The following is an 8,212-nucleotide window of genomic DNA, read 5'->3' on the forward strand; positions in this document are numbered from 1 at the left end:
AGCAAGCAATTGGTCAGTGAATCTAAAATGAAACCAGAGTTGTGGCTACACAATAATTATGCTTGCAAACGATCAGTATCTGTCTGCAATAAAGCATTATATTTTAGGTATAAAGTATTTGTAGTAATTGTACAGGTTGTGTAACTTAGGTTTTGAATGCGTTTTTCAGTGGCTCAAAACCAGAATACTTCTTCTTTCAGGGCAAAATATTTAAATAACATTTGCCAGTTGTCACTTATACCGACATTTTCAACACTTTTCACCCTTAAACACAACAGTAACCCAAATAAAAAACTGGCCAGATGCTAACAGGACTCGCTCTCTGTGGGTTCCGTACAAACTTGAACTATATACGGCTTGGGAAAACTGTTTCTCAGCGTATAATACCTCTTGATTTTTGAAGAATGAATAGTTTATTTCTCTGTTTCACCTCATATAAATCCAAGAGGATACAGAAATGTGAAATAGTTTTCCCATATCCTCTGTGATACACTACATTCTAGTCGATGTCATATTTCCATGTACAACTACGCAACGTGGTCCGAGACGCCTGCTTGGTTGTGTTTGCACCGCAAATGCTCCTACCGGCCACCGTGATTTCATATTATAAAATATTTCTCGAATATTTTTACGATAGGTTTCAACACTAACAAACGCTACGTCAATGTAATTGTCTTCTCTAGAGCTATCGAATGCAGTTATAAAAAGTATACGGTCCCATTTTAAAAAAAATTTACGTATTTGTTTCTATATCTTGGCAACGGACTTGCCGCAGTGGATACACCGGTTCCCGTGAGATCACCGAAGTTTAGCGCTGTCGGGCGTGGCCGGCACTTGGATGGGTGACCATCCGGGCCGCCATGTGCTGTTGCCATTTTCCGGGGTGCACTCAGCCTCGTGATGCCAACTGAGGAGCTACTCGACTGAATAGTAGCGGCTCCTGTCAAAGAAAACCATCGTAACGACCGGGAGAGCGATGTGCTGACCACACGCCACCCATATCCGCATTCTCAGCTGAGGATGACACGGCGGTCGGATGGTCCCGATGGGCCACTTCTGGCCTGATGACGGAGTGTTGTTTCTATATCTCCGTTGATACCAGCGCTAAAAACATTAAGCAAACAAGAAAAATACGTTCTCCTTAACGCTCTAACATTTGACAAAAACAGCGTTTCGATATGTGTAACCATTCACGAATTGAAATATTTTTAGTTTCACTCCGGATAACACATGAAAAATAAATATCTTTTCGTGTGATAGAATTACAAATTAACAATTTGCGAATTTTTTTCCCTTTACATGTACTCTCAAGCCGTGCTTCATGCCAGATTTCAATATTCTACGTCAACGGGAAGTGTCCTACATCTTTTGTTGAGTGAATATGCACCAAAATATGTGACACAAATGGCCGTATCTTTTGACTGCACTAATTCAGAACTTTACACCAACGGGCGATAGACTTCACTATGCGACATTATTGTCAACTCGATATGTTTACCCATTCCTCGAAAAAAAAAAAAAAATTCAAATGGCTCCAAGGACTATGGGACTTAACATCTGAGGTCATCAGTCCCCTAGACTTAGATCTACTTAAGCCTAACTAACCTAAGGACATCACAGACATCTATGCCCGAGGCAAGATTTGAACCTGCGACCGCAGCAGCAGCGTGGTTCCGGACTGAAGAGCCTAGAACCGCTCGGCGATAGCGGCAGGCTACCATTAATCGGAAAAGGAGTCTTAAGATAGAGTTGGATAAATAGAAAAAAAAATATTTTTTCGTGTTTTTTCCATTTATTTGTAATGCGAATCGTTGTTTCTTGCAAATTTAATTGTTCCAGGTAAACGCTGACTATCATATATGTTTTGATGAGTGAGTTCGCGAGTACCAAAAAATGTGGCATGAAGGGCCGTATCGTGTGATTGCATTGATTTTGGAGTTTCAAGTTTTTACACCGCCAAGAGATTGTAGGATTTTAACATGGGGCATAAATTTGAATTTGATACGCGTCCGCGTACTTGAGAAAAAGTGTTTTACCAGACATGCAGACGGGCGGTCGGATAATAAAGTGATCCTATAACATTTTCGTTTTTACCGCTTGAGTTACGAAACCCTAAAAACGAAACTGGAGGATGTTCATGTAACAATTGGAGCTAAGTTTAAAAAATTCTTCTGAATACAGACCACTCACAGAATATAATTCTTTTGTTGACGTAAGTACACCATTTCAACGTACGGAGCACAAGGCCATATGCGTTCATAAATAAATGCAGTCAAGTGCACTTCATGTTTAAGATCTCGAAAACCTACGAGCTACGAATGTTCTCGGTATATGCAGCCATGAGACTGTTAAACTGAAACTAACGACATCAGGAAATCAGCACTGGTACCGCAATCGGGGAAACCGACCTACATAACAGTTAATATACTCCCGTAATGAGAACTGAAAACTGTACGCTAGAGTGGCCGTCCAAACATTCGTACGGAGTGGTTACATCTGCTGCTAGCAACAGAGCGACGCGGAAATTACAATTTAGCGACGCTGGAAGGGTTTTATTTACCAGTAACTTCTGGTCGAACGCGTCGCATCGCAAAAGAAATGCAGTAATTGGAAGTATAAAGCAATTGATGTTGTATCAGTGTGCACGGTAAAGTCAGATACATTTTGATAGCATCGTATTCGAAGCAGTTCCGCACCTTTTTACCATTTATGATCGCAACAACGCCAAAACATTCGCTGACGCTCGCAGTTCTACAGGACGTAATTTCCACCAACCGCGTTCCTCTTCCAGCAGAGGTCGCGAGTAGATGAAACTAATATCCGCTTTTTAACAACGTTGTAGCTGCACCTACAGCAGAAACGTTTTTGGCTGAAAATTTATACGGAGAATGCTACTGCTGCACATGTACACATTCACTAAGACACTGGAGCGATTCGTGGTGAGTTCCTTTCCGATTTTCTTCGATACACGATATGTAGCTGACCGGTTGTCGTTGTTCCTTATGAAAACTGCCATCTAAGGGATAGAATATTTGCAGAATGCGATAGTTACCGCGCATGTAGAATTCAAGAGACATTGTCACTCTCAAAACTGTTACATGTCCTCACCTAAACTGACTGACAAACTGCTATTCTTGACTTACACTTAGTAAGCCCTACGCCACGTAAGTCGCCTAAGATGCTGCTGTTAGTTACGTCACGTGGAGATACACGGACTAGTCACATTAATGTGACCACAGCCATGCTCGACGTCACTCACAGACAGCAGGTGGCAACACAAGGTGTGGAGGGTACAAAAAGCTTGGCTGGGGAGACGCGGTTAACAGTGCAGTCGTTTTACCAGACGTAGTGAATCAGTGCCAACGATTTGACGAAATCAGCTCAGGTAAGGGGGATTCAGATCGAGAAGTAAGGCCATCGACATCGGCTAAAGACGATAACGTCCAGGCAACTGACGAAACTGATTCGCAGCAATCATGGATTTCCCGACAATGAGGATAGTAACACAGCAGTTCTCGAATGGCTCCGTGACAGAGTTGATTTCTGTCGTCGAGGAACTGAACGTTTAAGAGAACTTCTCGATCCTTGGTTGCAGAGACTTGGTGACTATGATAAAAAATAATGTCTTGCATCTTTCTTACTTTGAAGTGTAGTGCAGCATTCAGCAGAAGTTTATGTGATTACCTCATTAAAGTTTAAACAATTTTTTGAAGTTCCCTCGTATATGTCACGAGTGGCACCTTTTTAAGTTTTTGCAATAATAATTAAACAAAATGATTTTAAAAACAGAAAAACAGAGCATTATTGTTCCATAACTGTAGCATTGCGCTTTTTGTATAGATTCATAATCCCCAAATCGTCACATATAACACTCACAGAGCTCTTTGTGATCTTGTATACACTATATGTTCAGTCTTAAGTTGTCTAATGATGGCTTAGAAAGCTGAAAGCCGCATATATATATATATATATATATATATATATATATATATATATATATATATATATATATAATGTGTGTGTGTGTGTGTGTGTACTATTGTGGAATAATATTACTCTGTGTCTCAGTTTTTAATATGCACTTCTTCAACCAACCTCCGTTGCCGAGGTCACTAACCCACGGACACACGGCTGTGCAGTGGCGCAGACCCGAAGCTACGAAGATGGCGCAGTGATTGACACACAGGACTCGCATTTGAGAGAACGACGGTTGAAACCTGCGTCCGACCACCATGATTTAAGTTTTCAGTGATTTTTCTAAATCGCTCTAAGTGAATACCGGGATGGTTCAAATGACCCCGCCAATTTTCGTTGCTATCCTCAAAACAATACGAGTTTGTGCTCTGACTCTAATGACATCGTTATCGACGAGACGTTAAACCCTAATTCTCTTAAGGCACGAAAGTTCAAATTCTGGTCGTGGTTGCTATTTTCACTGCCCATATTTGGCTGGTAATGAGAGGAAAGATCTAGATGAAGACGTGAAGATCTAGATCGCCAGTCTTTGCCCCTGGGTATTGGATTACATTCCAAACCTGTCACCAGTAATTCATGGAGTGAGAGCATGTAGCATTGTTGATGGTGATCTGTCCATCGAATAAGAACATTAAGCTCGGTGGCCCCTATGTCCTACCTCTAAAGGAGTAGGATATGTGCTAATCTGGATTTCACCCACTCCTTTCCCCTTGACCCAAACCCAACACTACAGTGGACAAGCACTCATGTGACAACTTCCACTACTACTACTAAATTTCCGATGAAGCCATCGATTACGTCACCACGTAAATTTGTCAGATTTATCTCCCCATTCCTCCTTAAACGTATAGGTCACTTGTCCTAGGAGGTTTCCCCAGCCCGATGACGTCAAAATCCAAGACGGCAGACCTGAGGATCATACAATGAAGGCTTTCACGACCGGATGGTACTGTTGTTGATAATTCTTCCTGGTTATATGGCCGTGGTCCATGGAATACTTCTATTCCTAACGTTTCGTCCAATACTACGTTGGATATCCTCAGAGGTATGTCTGGTCCTGTTGAGCCCCGGAAGAATTATCAACAACAGACCTAAGGGTACCAGGAGGATTACATGCTTACCAGGTAACTTGTGCTAAGTTTAGAACCTATGGTGATTATTGTGTTTTCCCCTCAGATTACAAATAATTCGTCCTGATTTTTAAATATCAGGAAATTCCTAAATGATAACTTGTACTAAGTACAGATTGTTACCAGATTTACCCTTTCCCTTCACCCTTACCTATCCTTCTGACGTCACAGGCCAATTACCCTATGCATACAGAGCTGTGAAATTCAAAAGATGGTGGGGTTTTGTGAGCCAGATGACCATCGGAAGGATGGAGACAGTTCTTCATGAGTATTATTCTTATTTACAGTACAGAGCAGCACATTAATCAGATGGTATAGCTCTATACTCGTCTGCACCCAGTCGCTCACAACCGTATAATGTACAGATGCAATGCATTTGCTCTATTTTTTTGTGTCTACGTCTATGCGAGTGTCATGGATGACCGCCATAAACCTCACCCTGATGGATTAACCTTCGAAACTTATCCCTGATGTACTGCATTCGAATCATCCATTAGACACTGTTCCGGATATAATGCGCGGTGGATCCACCAGCGGGGGGACACGATCGGGTTTGTTGGAGCCATCGGCAACACACTCATGGACACAGAAGCAAATGCATTGTATCTGTAGAATATTTGGTTGTGTGTGACTGGGCGCATTCGAGTACAGTACTAATGTGCTGTTCTCTACCGTACATAACAGTCATACTCACGAAGGTTGGTCTCCCTCTATCCAACGGACATCTAGCACACAAAATGGCGGAATTGGGATGATTATGTGTCGTCATCGTGGATCTTTAAAAGTATAAACGGAGGCGTGATAGGCGCAGCAAGATGCCATGATCTGTTGTTATTACTCGAGAATCTACGCAATATTGTTGTGAAATATTGGTAACATAAACTCGCATCGAAGATGTTATGCTCTATAGCGGGATGAATTTAATTGTGCTTACGTCCTCTACAGAATCGACTTGCTAAGAATTTTTTGCTATGTGCAGGGCAATAGCACTGTCTTAAATAATGTACAAGCAGGTGAAATCGAGGCTTCGCGATGAGTAATATGCATGCATAGTCACTATGTGTATGTGTGTAGAGCTGTCAATGGTGGACGGTTGTGGTTCGAATTTATAGCTTGCTAACGGTTCACCTATAAATTACTCTATAGGTACGAGGAGGGGAAACTCTCATGGTCCAGGATGCTAAGTGCCGTCGACACACTGTCAGCTAATGAATAACTTATTACTAGGATAAAAAAAAACTGAGATCTACAGCTTATAGATGTCCTGACATGGTAGTGGGGACGAATCAGAGTTGACAGGTGTAAATGAAAGTAGCGAAGCTCATCCTGTAAGCAATAAGAGCATATAATTATGGAAAAAAATGTCAGAGCAGCAGCAGAAATCAGCTCTGTACACAGGCCAGTTCCCAGTAGCAGATCCCTACTCGGTACAGTGAAAGTCAGGTTTGTTGTGAATTGGCAGGAGCCAATTCACGGGGTTTGGAGGAAGCCGAAAGGCACGCGTTTAAACTCACGCAGGCTGGTGTGAGGTCTGGAACAGGTCAGAGAAATAAGACTAGCTAAACAGGAGGTAACTGGTAGAATACTTAACTTTAATCCACAATTGGTGAACATCTCTCTTGGCTGTACATGCTTCACAAGATAAATATCAATTGAATACGGCGCCTTGCTAGGTCGTAGCAAATGACGTAGCTGAAGGCTATGCTAACTATCGTCTCGGCAAATGAGAGCGTAATTTGTCAGTGAACCACTACTATGAACGTCGGCTGTACAACTGGGGCGAGTGCTAGGACGTCTCTCTAGACCTGCCGAGTGGTGGTGCTCGGTCTGCAATCACTGACAGTGGCGACACGCGGGTCCGACGTATACTAACGGACCGCGGCCGATTTAAAGGCTACCACCTAGCAAGTGTGGTGTCTGGCGGTGACACCACAAGGTTAACGTGTAGAACTGTGCTAGACTTCGAGTTTCCATGAGTGCATCGCCACATGAGTCTACAGACAAGCTCTTTGATGTGCCATAGCAGTACCCTGATTTGCTTCCAGATTACCAGTTTCCGATCTACAGCACCCACTAAGTCTCATCTAGGTACGAGGAGAGTGTTACTGTACTTTTCATGATATTTCTTTCCAAAATGCATGCATGTAGATTGTCCGGAAGAAGGAAATTTTTAGGATTTTTAGTAGTGTATAGGACACGCAAATATCGTCGTATAAAATCAAACAACGCATGGGTATTCCGGCAATATGACCATATACATACGGAAAAAATCAAAAAAACCTTGAAAAAATTATGTAAAATCGGTAAAAATAGAGGAAAGCCTGGTATAATTACGACAATTTGCGGGAAATACGTAAAATTGATGGGAATAGGACGAAATATGTAAAAACGCGAAAAAAGTTGCAAAATTACTTAAAATGATTGGGAATACGTAAAATTAGAGAAAAACGTACCATGAAATGCGAGGAATTGAGGTGGCTTGGGGGTGCACTCAAGACCGAGAAAAGCTTAAAAATTATGCTGTGGCTGCGTTCACTTTTAACCTCTCCCCTCCCATGTACACGATGTCGGCTTTACTAACACATAGTCCACCAAAGGTGACGTTAAATATTACACAAAAATGGCTCTGAGCACTATGGGACTCAACTGCTGTGGTCATAAGTCCCCTAGAACTTAGAACTACTTAAACCTAACTAACCTAAGGACATCACACACATCCATGCCCGAGGCAGGATTAAATATTACACAGAAGCGCCACATGAACGCAGGCAAAACATATGTATTCGAGACCATAACTGTGTTTTCACACTTGCACTCGATTATAGGTATCACCGAATTAGAGCTGGTTGTCACTAACAATGTTACTCTTTAAGTGCTAAGGAGAAGAATCAGTGCGTTTATGAGGCGTAAGCCATTCTCTATAATGTTCTGGAGGAGAGTGGACTGATGTCATATATAACAACTTCAATAGTGTGAGGGTGCGGTACTGAAGAGGTGTGGTGTTAGGATGAAATTGCTATATTATCCCGCACATGAAGGAAATTGCCTAACATCAGACCAGGATTTCTTTGTGCAAAAGAAATGCTACCAGAGCTGTGGTGATACTA

The 8,212-nt window shown here is 42.0% G+C and overlaps 1 pseudogene; it reads left to right on the plus strand.

Annotated features, from left to right (window-relative positions):
- The first annotated feature begins 756 nt into the window (after positions 1–756).
- On the plus strand, positions 757–874 carry LOC126196183 (5S ribosomal RNA; annotated as a pseudogene).
- The last annotated feature ends 7,338 nt before the right edge of the window (positions 875–8,212 follow it).

Source organism: Schistocerca nitens, chromosome 7, assembly GCF_023898315.1.
Source record: "Schistocerca nitens isolate TAMUIC-IGC-003100 chromosome 7, iqSchNite1.1, whole genome shotgun sequence".
Lineage (NCBI taxonomy): Eukaryota > Metazoa > Arthropoda > Insecta > Orthoptera > Acrididae > Schistocerca > Schistocerca nitens.